Source organism: Saimiri boliviensis, chromosome 9 (genome assembly GCF_048565385.1).
Source record: "Saimiri boliviensis isolate mSaiBol1 chromosome 9, mSaiBol1.pri, whole genome shotgun sequence".
NCBI classification, from domain to species: Eukaryota; Metazoa; Chordata; class Mammalia; order Primates; family Cebidae; genus Saimiri; species Saimiri boliviensis.
Window position 1 is genome coordinate 56,299,884 of NC_133457.1, and position 16,947 is coordinate 56,316,830.

At 33.8% G+C, this 16,947-nt stretch overlaps 1 long non-coding RNA gene across 1 annotated transcript in view; it reads left to right on the forward strand.

Annotated features, from left to right (window-relative positions):
• LOC141585649 (uncharacterized) overlaps positions 1-16,947 on the forward strand; it is a 419,671-nt gene that overhangs the window by 350,166 nt on the left and 52,558 nt on the right. The window contains exon 2 of the long non-coding RNA XR_012519251.1: positions 14,126-14,201. This is a non-coding gene — a long non-coding RNA (uncharacterized LOC141585649). The remainder of the gene's footprint in view (positions 1-14,125; positions 14,202-16,947) is intronic.

The window sequence follows — 16,947 nt, forward strand, 5'->3', positions numbered from 1 at the left end:
TATGGAAAGAAAGGTGGTGACAAGTAGAATGAAGAGTGGGATACTCAACTCTGAAGAAGAGGCAGATTCAAGAATAGGTCTTTGCATAGAACAAGAATGGGAAAACAGATCTTTTGAGTGAGCCCCTATAAATAGTTTCTCCCAACAGCTGCTATAATAACTAACTACTATTAATCGTCCTTTTAACTAAAATAGAAACATTGGATGACATATTTGCTTAGGTGAAAGTTAAGCCAATTTATCTGCAGTAATATATTGCATATCTTCAATAGCTTCACAATATTTTACAATGACTAAATTTGGGTTCTAATATAACAGAAATGGGCAAGTAAGTTATCAAATTACATGACATAGAACATGGTTAAAATAGTGTTACTTTGAAGTTGAAACCAAATGTTCATTTTTGTAACTAACCAAAATCTCAGGGTAGTATTTATGACACATAACATCTCATAACCTCTTTGCTTCTGCTCGCATTCCAACCACACTGGCTTTCTACTAGTTTTTTAAACATGCACATCAACTCTCTTCTTTGTCGCACGTGTTCATTGGTCTTGAATGTTTCTCCACTTTATTTTCTATTGATGAATTTCCTTTCAAAACTCAGCTTTTGTGGTCAACTTCTTCAGAGAGATATTAGCTTGACCTCCTATCCTAGAAAGCTCCTCAATCACTAGCATATGAACCTTTCTCTGCAAAGCACTTGTCACAGCAGAAATTTTCTTGCTTATTTATATACAAACGTATTTATTTACAATCTGACTCCCTCTACTTCAGTGTAAGAGGTTTGAAAGTATGGGATTTTGACTGTCAGATTCCTAGAATTTAGAGAGATGTAATAAATATTTGGTGCCTCAATGAACACAATTAAGTTTCAGCTATGTAATACAAGTCCTCCCTCTAAGACAAATTCATTAGGAAATAACCCCCCCAGAAACAAGAATATATTCACTTGTTGAATAAAGTCTTATATATGAACCAGTTAAATCTTTAAAGACATCTGCCAAAAATATAGTTATATATTGTTTAGAGTAGTTGATTTCTGGACTTCCTTTTGCATCATATTTAATAGACTATTGTTACTCTGGATAAGGTCATATAGTTCTGACTTATGAGAGTAACACTATTTAAGAATATAAAGAGGATTGTTTTTTCTCATATTTCCTACAAAGGAGATGTGATTGTAAATCCAGGGCATCAAGTGTTCAGCTATTCCTACAAAATATTGTCAGTATCCTATTAGATATTGTTAGGATTCTGATTTCTCAAAATTGGTTTTGTGAAACAAGTTCAGGGTGATCATCTACAGCCAGTGATTATAATGAATTCATTCAGCATGGCACATATTAGGTCCTGGCCACAGAGTCCACATCTTAGAAAGACCCACTAAAGGCCACAGGTCCCCTTTGTTGCTTTCAGAATAATCTCAGAGTTAACTGAGAAACAGAACAATGTTATGATTAAATAGTTATGCCTAACTATGTCACCTGCTTCTTTTGTGGAACATTGGCCTTAGAAGCCCAGTATTGCAATTTATTTAGTGGAAAATGTGCATAATGAGCTAATTGGTTATAACAAAGGAACAAATAATTGCCTTATTTAAAAAGTATGATATTGTGTTGGACAAAACAGATATACCTAAAACAGGTTGAAATGATAATTATTGAGTCCACTGTCAATGCTGCCCATAAATATTTCTAGAGGCAAAAAATATTTCTCAAGTGGTATGTTGAGTTTGAAAATTTCTAATGATTTATACACTATTATAGGGTAGAATAGAACTTACGTATGCATATTTTAAACTATTCAATTACATGGTACATAAACTCAGCAGAAGGGATGGTGCATAATAAAATACTGATCATGTACTTTTCCCAAGTAAGAAAAAACATCTAAAAGTTGGAAAGAGGGCAAAAAGGTAGATGGCACCTACTTCCTATCTATGCTGGAGGATGGGCCCACCCAAGGTTTAGGAAAATATAATTTTCAATTGTCTGCATACTATTGATTAAAACACACTGATTTAGTAAAGTTAAATCGCTCTTTACTGATTTTTCTGAAATAGATATCTAAATAATTTACATCTGAAAGAAGTACATCAAAGTTAGTTTACTGCCGTTTTGGGAATGAACCAGTTTTTAAGCTAATCTAGCAATCTTAACATTCTTTTATTGAATTGTCTATTGCTTATACATAACTAGTTGCTCAAATGTTAATGTTTTCTACATAAATTACTTAGGTGAATACAATATATTTTTAATTTCCTTTTATGTTTTTACATGAGTTTTATAATTTTTCACTTGAAAAATTATACTTTAACAGCCCTAAATCCACACAGCAAATTAGTAATACCTTCTTAATGTTCTACCTCCTTAAAAAGCTTCCTCTACAACCAAATCCATGTTGCTATTGCCTTAAGTCCTTTTTGCCTACTGCATAAAACACAAACCTTTTGTGAAATAATTCTAGTCCAGAAAGTGTAACTTCTGCCTACCTCAACAATATTTTATTTTACTTCATTTACCCTCATATTCTATGCTCAAACCTACTGAGTTGTTAATTATTACTCTGGCCATGCCCAGCTGTTTTCTGGAAACCTTCTGCTTTTGCTATTGTATTATTTTTGTCTGAAGCAATCTTCTTCTGAACAGTTGACCCACCCTTTGCCATGTTTACAAAAATCTCAAATATAATTTTTTCAAAATACAGTGTTTCTGGACTAATCATTTCACTGCCCCAGGTAAAACTGGATTTCTTCCACATTTCCCTAATTCTAATTTAATAGCTCTCTGAGTACACCTGAAATTCTTTATTACACTTTCCTGTGTACATGTATTCCTTCACTTACCAAACTCTGTTCTTCATAGGGAGGGTTGTGTATTACAGTTTTGTATGTCTTAGCAAATGTGTCACATAATTCTCTGAAGGACAGAAGGTACCTGATCCATGATTATTGGAAACTAAAATAGTAAAATATATGGATTAGAGAGACATTCACCCCATTATGTTATGTGGCTTAACATAATGGGGTGAAAGCTGGGAGAGATTTTATCCATCAATTGGCTTAGAATTTCTAAAGAAATTATGGTTTGTATGAGTAAGTCATGTAAATTATGCATTTTAGGCATAAACAGAAGATAGAAAAATCTGTTTGCTTGTTGAGAAACACTCAGTGATGCCAATCTCTCATTTTCTATGAAGCTGAGTCCTCCAAATAAGCAAATTGTACATGTCTATACAAACCAATTTACTAACTTGGGATTAGCCCCTTTGTCTTGAATCCCAAAGTATTCTTATAACGAGTACACAGGACCTGAAGTATTTTTTAAAAGGTCCTTTTTGGTTCTGATAATGAATCAGCCTTGCCTTTAGGGAACTGTGTTTATAAGCAAAGTGAAGCCTGAGTAGAGGAGTATGATGACTCCCTTACACCACATTGCTTTTTTCACCATCCCCAAAGACATTCTGACCTTTCCATTTCTGTTTCTTCACTCTTTGATACACTACATCCTCCTCCGAGTAATATCATAGGGCCATTTCAGTTTTCTTCTGAGACAAAGTAACATTACACAGCACAGCTTTTGCTAATAACTTGACCTTTCGTTTCAGGGATGCTCATATTGATAGCATAAGAGATTTCCTTAAGAAAGAAAGAAAAAAAAGAAAATATCAAGAGGTTTATGTTCTTCTGTTAGAAATTCTGGCTAATTTACTACCATGGCATACAGTTACAAAGCCTAACAAAGTTCATGTTCCTTTTTGTATTCCATACTACAAAGCATATCTTGTTTATTTTAGGCAAATACTGACTAAATTAAAAAATAAAAATATTTGTCAGGTGTGGTGGCTCACATCTGTAATCCCAGCATTATGGGAGGCAGAGGCAGGTGGATCATCTGAGGTCAGGAGTTTGAGACTAGCCTGAGCAACACAGAGAAACCCTGTATCTACTAAAAATACAAAATTAGCTGAGCCTGGTAGTGAATGCCTGTAATCTCAGCTACACGGGAGGCTGAGGCAGGAGAATCGCTTGAACCTGGGAGGCAAAGGTTGTGGTAAGCTGAGATCGTGCCACTGCACTCTAGCCTGGGCAATAAGAGTGAAACTCTTGTCTCCAAAAAAAAAAAAAAAAAAAAAAAAAAGTGCTCAAAGCAAATCGATTTTTTAAATAATAGAGTAGGGAAGACATAGTTGGAATAATCTTAACAAATGGCATGGGGAAGAATGACCATCATTATTTACACAATAATAATCTAATGTTTACAGACCTGAAGCTATTTGTGATGAAATAATTTTTTTAAATAATAAAATACTTCTTCAAAATATTTTATACTAATATTTAAAATGTTTGCCTAATTCTTGGAAAGAAAGTTTCTTGGGAACAAAACAAGACAATATGCAAATTTTTTTTTTTCCTTTTCAGAAACCAATATGGAAGGTAATGTGTTTAAAAGAAAGAGACATGTTTACCAACAGGCTGTGCAATTTACCATTCTTAAAATGCAAAATATTAGTGATTTATTTTTCTTCTTTTCTCTCTTCCTTTTTTAATCCAACCTCTTTTCTATACTCCTAATTATTTAACTGTTCAAGAATGATATATTTGCTGCCAGTACATTTTCAGAGCAAACGAAAGGAGAAGGGAATAAAGAAACTAATTATTTTATTTAAGAAAATAATGAAAGATTTCATGGTTGCAAATGTATTCATCTGTTAACTATTCTGTTGGCAACATACTAACTAAAATCTAGTCATACACCACTGAGAATATAGGATTCATACACTGTGATGTAAGTGGATTTGTAAACAAGATTATTTTTAAAGTTGTATTGACTTCATTGATTTTCATAAGGATATACACTGTTCTGTGTAATGGAGTTTTTATTGCAATTTACAGGTAAACAGCTGAAATACCTTAGGCCATTTTTTTCTTTCTGTAATAGTAGAAGCTAAAAGTAGAATGTGTCACCATTAACCTTGAGACTATTGGGTTTTACTGGCTTGTATTTCAACCATCCATTATTTAAATATGTCTGTGTGGTTATAATATTTACTCAGCACACATAAGACATTATGAATCCTCTATTTCAGGATTTATTTCAAGAGTCCTTTAAAACAAAATATAAATACTTTTTATGGGTTTTAATAATAAATGTTACTTTTTGTCCTGTAACATGTTCTGTTTAAAATTCCATCATTGATTTAACATGCACGTATCAACATCCACAAATTTACACACATACATTCCAACTGCAAAATCCCCAGCAAATATTGAATTTTTTCACCATTCTTGCCTTCTATGGTCACAGCCTCTTGAAAAAGAATGATTACTAGGAGGTTTCTATGACTTTAAGCTGACATCTAGTTGCTGAAAGTTGATTCTCCTCTCTCAGGCTCCTCCATGATTAACTATCTCAATATTTAAAGAGCTTTGGAATGAGACAAAGTGGTGGTTTTTAGGTAATAATGGAGAATCTGCTTGAAATGTGAAATGACAAAACCCCATTTGTTTTATGGGAACAGAACATATGTAAGAATGTGAACTATTAAGTCCCACTTTGATTTCAGCCAAGATACTGGGATTAATTATTATATAAGTAGTTTAATACCTTCTACTTTAACTGCTTCTACCTAAAGCTATGGCTTGACTCCCTGTAAGGCAAGGCCAAAAATAAAAGGGAAAAATCTATTTGTGGGCTTGGATAGCTAGATTTGAATACTAGGCTTAAAACTGTATGACTATAGAAAGTTTATTTAACTTCCTAGATGAGTGCATTTCATTTGGCAAGTTAAATTATGTCCCTGCCTCATTTTCCTCTTATATAAAATGGAGACAATAATAATATCTTCCTCATAGTTAATGCAAGGATTATATTAATTCACATATGTAAAATATTTTAAAAGTCGCTAGTATATAGCAAGTGTCTAAATAGTATTTTCTATTATTATTGCCATGAAAGGCAGACTAATGATCCTTCAAAGAGGTCCATATCCTAATCTCCAGAAACCAAAAAGTGTTACCTTACTTGGTAAAGGGAACTTTGTGATATGATTAAGGTTACAAACCTTTAGATGGGGGTTTTATCCTGGAATCTCCTGGTGGGTCCAATCTAATCACATAAGCTCTTTAAAAGCCAAGAGAGAAGCAGAGGAACTGATACAGATAAGGCCTTTTCAAATGATACAAATGATTAAAACTGACCTTCCTTGTTGCTTAGAGAGCTTTGGTGTTAAATAAGTAAATAAATTTTGATTGCTATAATCAACCTCATTCCCTTTCCTGATATGTTTTCTCCCATTTTCAAGAACAGATATCTTTACGAAAGCCACCTGAAATGCTCCTTGACCAGTGACTGTTTAAAAGGGCTTCTGGTAGTGATTGGGTAATAAAGAACTTAGAATCTTTATGAAAATCCAAGCACACATAAAAAATATAAATGGCAATAAGTACTTAAGATTGATAGAAATAATGGTTTAATCAGATTAACAATAATGTTTGAGAACTTTATGAGGCCATAACAATCTCTTGCTATGAAATGTATAGACTTTATTACACAAATTAAATAATAAAATAATATTATACACTATTATTGAGTAACATGACACTGTTTGGCATTACACTAAACAACTACTCTATGAGGTGGCTCCCATTATTTTAATTTTACTCATAGGAAAATCAAGTAACTTGTATATGAGACATGTGACTGATAAGTTTTAGAATTGAATTTGAAATTAAGATTCTCAATTTTAACTCACTGATTCTAAATTTTAAGCTCTTTTCCTTGTACCATGCTGGCTGCCAATATCACCTTAAACTCAATTTGTCTTATTGAAACAAAGTAGTCTCATTTGGGAAATAATAATACAACCTTTCAGGAAGGCAGCAAACCACACTGCCATGTGTGTACCTATGCAACAATCTTGCATGTTCTTCACATGTACCCCCAAACCTAAAATGCAATAAAAATAAAATAAAATAATTAAATAATTTTAAAAAAAAAGCTTGTGACAAAAAAGACAAAAAAAAAATAGTTTAGGATGAAGATGTCAAGTTTCCAGGCATACTGTTGGAGCCACTGCCTAGATGACCTATTTTTCACTGAACACTGGTCAGCACTGGACAGAATGGAATCAGCTTAGAATTGCATTTGGCCCTTAACAAAAAGGCCAGAAATAACTGTGACTTAAACATGATAGAGGTTTACATCTCTCTCTCATACAGGAAAAAAAATAGAAAAATGCATCCATAGCTATTTTGACTGTTACGTAATGACATCAATCAAGAATGCAGATTGCTTCTATTTTTTTTTATTTTACTGTTCTTTGTGTGGTTCTTGCATCTTTAGGATCACTACCAGATCCTAAATGCCTGCTAGAACTCCAGTCATCATATCTGTGCTTCAAAGAGGAAACAGGAATTAGGAACCAGGCGTAAGCCAGATCTCTGCTTGCTTTTAAATGAGCTTTCTTCAAATCCTATGTATCTGTTTGACTGTTTAATTATGTGAGTGATTCTGTTGTACAGCTAGGCCTGAGGACCTCCTTGTATGATACATATAACAAATATCTGCCTTTCACTTGTTTTTGATTAGCTACCTCTGGTTGCATAGGAGATTGGAAAATGTAGTTATTTAACTATGCACATTTCTAACTATAGAGGAATTTGGATTTTGTTACAAGGAAGAAGGGAAAGGTAAGTACCAAGTAGCTATTTGGGACCCAAACACTAAAATCGCCAAGCCAATGAACATTTCCAGACATGCATTACCCATGCAATTTCAGAATCTTGGTGCTCTTATTAAGGTTAATTGGCGGTTAGTGGAATCTCCATTGGGAGAGTCTCTAATGGAGTGATCTAGGAATTTACGCAGTCAAAGCAGGTGAAAAATTCAGTTACACTCTTATGAAGTGCTCCGTGTCACAAAGCTGCCTCGCTTACATTCTCTTCTCAGCCCATCAAAAGGAATTAACTTCATCAACAGAGTAAGATCAAACTATATGCAATTTAATATTCTGAACTTGCCATCAATCTAGATGCCATATTCATGATAAATTATCAAAATCAAATTTATATTTTTAAGGTCCACTTTTTATGTTCATAATTTACATTTATAAATGTATATTATATAATAGTAACATGTTCTCATGATGTTCAGATATCATGTCGCACAGGAAACATTTCAAATGACACAATTTCCAACATGGAAAAAAATCTGACAAGTTTACAGTCACTTCTGTTTTTTGTTTTTTGTTTTTTGTTTTTCATCTAAAGTATATGTAATCCTTAGTAGGAAAAAAAAATGTTACAAAGAAGTAGTATAGCACCGTAGAAAAAGCATAGACTTGAAACCTAAATAAATTCCAGTTTAAATCCCTTCTCAAACTATTATTTCTTGTTATGTGACTTTGTAGAAATTATGTAAACTCCCTTGGCGTCATTTTTAACTGTAATCTTTAATTGTATAATTATGATCTAATTGTGTAAATATAAACTTGTTACATAAAAAGATATATATATATATGTATATAAATATATGTATATTGAGATGAAGTTTCGCTCTTGTTGCCCAGGCTGGAGTGCAATGGCACCATCTCGGCCTTATGCAACCTCCACCTCCCAGGTTCAAGCAATTCTCCTACCTCAGGCTCCGGAGTAGCTAGGATTACAGGCATCTGTCACCATGCCTGGATAGTTTTGTAATTTTAGTAAAGATAGGCTTCCTCTATGTTGGTTGTAAAATTGTGATTAAAATGACCCTTATTTCTCAATTTATATTAAAAATTTTAAACTGTCTGTGAAACCTTAAGTCAGGATTCAAAATTATAATGGGATTTTCATATAGTTATTTTATGATGGAAAATTATACATGTTACAAAGTAATGTTACTTGTGCTTTAATCACACTAAATTTTAGATACATTTGCCCCACAAATTAACCTTTGATTTTCTTCTTCCATGAAATATATAAAAATAACTTGTTTCATTTCTGAAGAACAGAAAGTAAATAATGTATATTCCATAGGAAGTTAATAACGTTAACATTTTTACTAAAAACCAGTGATGACCACCATGAAACGAGTATCTTTGCAGGTTAATGACATAGAGCGGACAATGGCATAAATTTTCCATTAAAAGTTACTGAAAATGTTTCTTTGTAGCGGCTTTGATACGTTTTCAAATTCTAAGTTGTGAATAAACAAACACCCAACTAACATTTTATATCCGCTCTATTTCCCTGATGGCCTCAATCCATATTAGCCTAAATCTTCATCCTTGACCTGAACACAAGCCTTGGGTGGGGTTCATTTGCTTATGTATACATAAAGGATTTTTTGCCCCCAACAGTTCTATAAATTTTTTGAAGTCCGTCCTAATGCAGACTTACAGTCTTTCAAAACTAGAAAAATTGTCTATAAGACCCTTTATGTTGTAAACCTATTGTCTGTCATACGTGACCTTTTTGTTAGTTGGGTGAAAATAAACCCTGTTTACTTTGTAATCCAAGAGAGCAAATAAAGCAAATTTCCTCTAAGAAGAAACCAGGGCTATGTGGATGTGTTACGGCTCAGGATCAAACATCACAAGGCTAAAATCTAGAGTATGAGTCAGGCAGCACACAAAAAGAACACGTTGCCAAATACAGTATGGTCACTGGAGAGGCTAAAATGATCAGGAAATCAAACTTGAATTTATAAATGCTACAGTTACTTCTCGTAAACAAGAGAAACTATATTTTGGGTAGAAAGCAAGAAGTTGAAAGGTTGCCAGTGTGGTCGACAAGCAGAAAAATGAAGGAACAAGTTGTGAGACAGCAGATATATGAACAGATGTGACCATGTTTTATTCAATTGTTCTGACCACGGATAGAAACAAGTATTGAAAGGTTTGGCTGGATTTTGTAAACAACGTTGAGCATGAACCTTGCCTTGAATGTACCTGTAATTTCAGTTCTTTTAAGTTGAGGCTATATGGCTATTGCCAGTCCCTCAGGAGGTTAGAATTGCAGGACCCGGGCTCCAGTGACATTTATCCCAATAATTAACTGTAATAGCTTTCTTTAATGGCAACCATTTCCCAACTGCCCAATATTTCCTTCTTCAAGATTCTACTTTAATTTTTTACCATCTAATGGCATTCACAAATAACCCTTGCTAAAATTCTCTAAAGATATCAAAGTCTTGCCTGAATTTTGTGATTTAGACTATGTCCTACCTGCTTACTTGACAAATATTAATAGTGCTGGAACTGCCTTCAAGTATCTGTTCCCCTATATCATCTAGGTTCTTTGTCAGCCTCTTTACTGCCTGTTAGAATGATGTAGACTTTACAGAGAAAATGTGATTTAAAATGAACTTTATGTCTTAGTTTAAAGGACTGGAAAGCAAACAAAAAAAATTACACCAAAATGTAAGTTTGCAAAACAATAAAAGTCTTGAGACTTAGATTTTCACTTCAAGGTAACCATTTGCTTTAATGAAGTGGTAGAGAATCTGCCATCAGGCCAGTTTTCTGTGAATATGACATTGATTGAACAGCGATGCGCTCAGCCACATGGCAGGGTCTTTCCTCTAATCTTTGTCTGGAGTTGAAAGATGATCTAGGACTTTTCACCTCTTGGAGAGTTTCTTCAGGATGTGCTCTCTCTCTCTCTCTATTGCATACTACTGTGTTCTAGAATTTGCAACCAAGCCTGTCCTTTTCTTTCTTACTTGATTTTGTCCATCATATCTCCTCTTGAAATAAGAGCTTGTCTGGAGTTCAATTTGAAAGTCATTAATCTCCTTTAAACATGCTTGTTTTGGGTTTACAATCACTCCTATTCAATAGAAGGAATATCCTTCAAGCTAGCGTTTTTGTTATAACTACCACTTCCTCTTCTGTGTTTCAAAATAAAGTATTGACCATTTTCTATACAAGACTTCATCTGAAATCTCAGTATGCCAGGAACTAGGAACAGGTGAGCTGGTTCAGCTAGCATCTTCCACCAGTAATTATGGAGGATCACCCTGGTCCAGGATCTGGTCCTCATTTTTTCAGGTTGAGAAAAAGAATTATGTCATTTTTATAGAATTTCTTAGATTCTGGAAGATGAAATTATAGTAATATAATGTTGAAAAATGACATATTATTAGGTTATCTTGCTTAAGAAGTAAGTCTAGAAAGGGTGGTTCACTCTGCCACTCAGGAGACTAGAGAACAAATCTGAAGGTAGTGATATGACCATAAAATAGAACAAGGGCTTCTGGGTGTGCCAAAATATTTCATCAAATTACAGGATATGGATAACTCATCCTGATTTATATTAAAAGTGTTCTTGATGAATAATTGCAATTAGTATTTTAGGCCAAGCCATTATAATTATCCTGTGAGCAACATCAGGAATTTCGTTTTCCATCTTTTTAGTTTCTCATTCTGAATTCCATTAAACTGATTCAAAAATGCCATAAACAGCACAATTCTTAATTCATGCATTTGAATATGTAGTGTCACAGCCTTGCCCCCTTGGTTAGATAAAGGAGATATTTGGATGCCAATATAGTTATAACCTCCCCTTAGCATATGTAATTGTTGTCCATTACGCTTTCAGGAGGTTAGATGTGTCGGAAATTATTCCCAATTCCTGAAGATAAACATAATAATCCCTATTGCACAGATAACATAGTTCACCCTCTAAATAAGACAAAATGATATGCAATGACCACTTTCAAAGTAATTTATTCTTTTCTCATGTATCTAGTTTTTATTTCCAAAAGTAGCTTGCCTTGAAGTTTAAAGTCTATTCTTGTAGTGCTCTGGCAGGTTTAGAAATGTCCTTGCCTCTGTGGCTTATTGTCACTTGGTAAACTCTTGAAGCTGATTATTCTAATTCAAGTCCTGAGTCATTCTTTCAAAAGTATGTAATATATGCAGTCCCATGGTTTATTATGAAAGAATAATTTTTAAAAAAGATTCTCAGACAGCAAAATACTAGACTAAGAAGCACCCCTATAAATAACAACGTGAGCCTGACTTACAGAAGGATGCATTGTTGTACGTAACAGCACTCTGCAAAATGCTGTGTGCTCATAATGGTTCCAATTGTATTGCAGAGACTTAAAATCTATCTTACTCAATAAAATACATTTTGAAAAATATATCTATTTTTCAATCCATGGGTGATTATTTACATGCATTTTAAGCACATACATTTTTTTTCTACTTAGGTCTATTTTCATTGAGATTAAAATGTTGGTAGTTTAGTTTATAAACATATGATTTAGATCTGCCAGGTACACTTGTATTTTGTCATCAGGTAGAGAAGTTTGGTACCTTTGCTGCAATTAATTTTATGAGATTTGTAGAAAGATGAAGTATTAAACAAATTAAATCTGAGCACTTTCTGTAATCTTTTTTATTCTTACACAGTTTTGATTATTGGCCCTATTAAAATATTAACCACCTGGGGAATAGTATCATGTCTATGTTCTGACAAACAAAATCAGAAGGCTTATTTTATTAGCCCACCTCTCCTTAAGCACACAATTAATTTCCATTTACTGAAAACAATCTGAACTAATTTGCATGAGTTTTTTCCAAGGTACATTTTATATTTTTCTAAATTCGTTTTGTAATCCTGGTTATATTTCTAAATCAGAGAAAGGAACAGATAGTATTCATTTATATAGTTGATAATTTAGGCATTAATATTTAATGCTTGCCAAGAGCTGAATGATCTAATATTTTACCCTATATTTAAGCTAAGTTATCCTGCCACAGTTTCATGGATATTGGTAGAAAACATCATATTCCAGAGTCAGAGACAGAGGACTTTTTTATAGAACAACGAAATAGTGCATGCTCCCCGTTGCTTTAGTTTCATTTGCCTCTAAGTCTGAGAGGGAATGTGGAATAACTCAGATGGACATTGCATACACAGTCATTTTGCATCATAGCTGATATAAACTTAAGCTTAGGCTACTGGAATGCTTCATAAAGCAAGTCTGCCCAAGCTTTTCCCTAGAGGGACACATTATCTTTGTCATACTATGCAGTAAACACACCTGCCCTTTTCTCAGGAAGAAGCCACTATCTCTATCTTCCAATGCTGTTCCCTGTACAGAAATCCTTGAAAAGGCGTCTGGAGCAAAAGATATGCAGAAACATGAGAGAACCATGGAGAATTGTCTCCCAACAATATAGAGATATATTTTTATGGTGCCCAGTAGGCAAAAATATTATTTACTAAGACAGTTTTATTATTTTAGATATAGTATTGAGAGACTGATTATATGAGTTGACAATGGCCAGATCATACTCACGTATGAACCCTTTCTGATATACAACCTTTGCAGCAACTGGAATCAGAAGCTGAAATATCATCTCTGCATAAATCAGCCCAAAACAGTTAGCATTTGTTCAAAGACTGCCAGCTTATCTATTTTGCCTCCTGACTTCTGACTAAGGATCAACTAGAGAAGCCAAATATGTTTCCCAAACTAATCACATAGGATGCCTTTGTTTAAGTTAGCCTACCCCCAGCTTCTTGCCAACAACCTCCAATTAGGCTTTAACTGAAGTTTTTCCTTCTATTTACTATGAAGCTTTCCCATTACTCTGACTGCCTTGAGTCTGTCAAATGCAAGTGATGAAGCTGTCTCCCTTGTTACAGCAGGCTCTAGATAACCTCTGTTTATTTTCATTACAGAAAGTGTTCATAATAGACATACTTAAATATAAAAATTATAACTGAATTCAAGAATAGCTTAACTTCTGTAATAGAGACCAGATTAAGATATCATGGCTGTGTATGTGTATATACATGTTATTTAAAAATCTTTTTTTCTAGAAATTAAAAAAAAAACCTAATAACAGTAGAATCTTTGTGGACTTGTATGTAGTTTTGATGTAGTATGAATACTCAACTTTAAAGAAAAAGCAAAATACCTCAGTTTTCTTATAGATTCAGTCACTAGATGTTTATAAAATGGCATGTAGCTAGAGACACTCACTATGAATAGCTTTTTAAAAAGCCCTATACCATATCCATATAAATATTTAAAATCTATTAAAAGTTGCATTGCTTTTATAACCCTACTGCCCATGAAATGGTTTAGATAAGATAACCTTCTACACTGTTGTTCTTTAGTGCAAAAAAAAGAAGCAATTTTGCAAGCAGCAGCTGGCCTTATCAACATTGGTGACATTTTGCAGCAAACTGAAAGGTAAGAGGTAGATTTTAAAATATATTCTTGCTGTAAAGACCAAAGAAATGTAATACAGAATGCGCTACTCTTTATAATTTTGGCTGTGTTTCACAGATATTAGGTTTTAAAGCAATTTTATTTTAGTAGATGAGTGAGAATATTTTAGAGGTAGAGTAGTGAAGCTCGCAACTTGCTCTTACAAAAGTGAACATGCAGGGAGAAATGAAGAGGTATACGTTTGGGATTAGCACCCATTCTGTAGTCCCCTAACTACTAAATGAAATTGCATGGAGATTCCATAATCAACATTATCATCTCTGTGAAGCACAAATTTGAAGTATTCATATTTTTTTCCTCTGTTATCTATACTTTCCTATACTCCAAAAAATATCTCTATGGCAAATAACATTAATGAAATAATTGGGCTAATTACAGACTCAGAATAATGGATGTTCCAGCTATGCATTAACTAAAAGTAGAATAATGGAGAAGATTAGAATGGCTTCTGCTCATGCTTCAGAAAAAATCTTAAGAATATATAGAGACCTTAGAAACAAGACTATTTCAAGACCCAGATCTATAGCATTTCTGATATGTAATTGTCAGCCTCAAATTTCCTTTTCAAAAAACTTATTCATGGTAAAGAAATCCATTTTGTGTTTCAAAGGTTTAAATATTAAGAATATCTGCCTAACAATGAGGTAAAATAGGCTATCCTATAATATCCACCCCTGTTCTTAACCTCCAGGTAAATATGGCCACTCTTTAAAAACATTAAAAAACTATCTGACACGTCTTTTTCGTATTATCCTTAGGTTCCAGAATAAGCATGCCTAATTAACTTGACCAGTCTATATGATGCCCTCTTTCCAATCTCTGAGCATTCAAATTATCTTCTTTTGGATGCCATTTATTTGTAGACATTCTTTAAAAGGACAGTGCTGTGCCAGGAATTCTCCAGAGGGAACTAATTAATTCATAACTTAATAGGACCACTGACACTCGGTACGAACATTCTGCTGAGTATGTATATATCAGCATTTTAAGCTATAAAGGAGTACTACTCCAGATTTATATTAAGCTAATTTGTTCCATATATATACAGCTAGCCATTTAAACCTGCATCTGGAAATTATGCTTTTTCAGATTATGTATCATTTCATTTTTCTCTGAATCCTGACTCTTTGGTCATTGTCTCTTGTCATTTAGTAGGTGGATTTTCCCTCTTAATTTTTGAGTTAAGCAGTCACCAAATGACTTTATTTTCTTTGTTTTCTGTAACTTATTTAGTAAGAAGGTAGAAAATAGTAGAATTATGAGTATCAAACCATTTGGGAGCCACCTGAGCAGCTCTAAACTCTTCCCTGCCCAGCCCACTCCTACTCACACAGGCTGAGAGAACAGAGCCTGTAGTTGGAACCTCGTGGTTCAAGCAAGGAATGGTAAAGGTGATTTTCAAAAAAGGGGATAAATGCCTTTCCTAGAAGATTGGTGAGTTTGTTAATGCTTCTATTAAATGAATATCATATACTGGGTGGCTTATAAACAACAGAAATGTGTACCTCATCGTTCTGAAGGCAGGCAAGCCCTAGATGAGGTTGCTAGCATATTCCGGGCCTGATGAAAACCCTTTTTCTCATTCTGACTTCAGAGAAGGGTGATTAATTTCTCTGGAGCCTCTTTTTTAAGGGCAATAAGCACTTAATGTCTTAATCATCTTCCAAAGGCCCCACCTCCTAATATGACAACCTTGGGCATTAGACTGTCAACCTGGGAACTTGGAGGTGGGGAAACCATCCAGTTCATAGTAAAAGGACTTTTATATATTTTAAAAAATCAAAGAAAAGAAAGATGACATTTCTATATCAAGCTTAGGTTCCAAAAAGAATGGGGCTCTGCCAGAATGAGGTAGATGATAAAGAAATTGACTTTGGGGAAATGAGTTTATTTTAATACATGTTGAGTTTTATTAAAATTTTACATCTAAGTCTTTTAGGCAGTTCTGTCTATAGAATTGGCAATGTGTGTGAAACACAAAATCTAAAATTGCATATTAACAGCCTTTTATATGGAAATGATAGTTGATCCAAAGGAATGAGTGAAATCAGAGAGAGGATATTAGCAGAGAAAATAGGAGAGAAGTCGTTTTATTTGAAAATTATCCTGAGAAGCAATTCCTTGGTGCTGATTATGGACAGCCACTGATGGAACTCTCATTAGCTGGAAAGAAAACCACCAGATGATGCTTTCTTGTCCCGCCTAAAATAACATCACAAAGGGTTCCAATTAGAAGCCAAATTCTTCTTTGTTTCTCTATTAAGCTAATTCTTGACAGTCTCATAAAACAAGCCTAAAGTGAATCGAGGATTTTTATATAGTTTTGTTTTTCCTGGTCTTCTACATTAGAGAAAGTAAAAAATAAAACCAACCCAACAAAATCTTTCTTTCGAATAAACTACTATGTTGGATGTTGGATGTACATTTAGAAGATAAAAACGAAAAGCAAAGAGAACAATTTACTGTTGTGCAGAATGAATAAAAGCATTTCTTTTTAAGCTTCTAGAATTCACTGCTGTTTCAAATATTTTTCTAGAATAATAAAGGTCCAAGTGGGCAGATAAAAATGCTAATTAAACTGGCTTTTAGCTCCAGCATTATGAGGTTTGTGATCATTATCAGCCAGTCTCTGTCATACTAGATAGATGAGGCTTAACTTCAAAACTAGCAGGAGAAAATCAACATCCTTAGGAACCTGGTGCAGGTC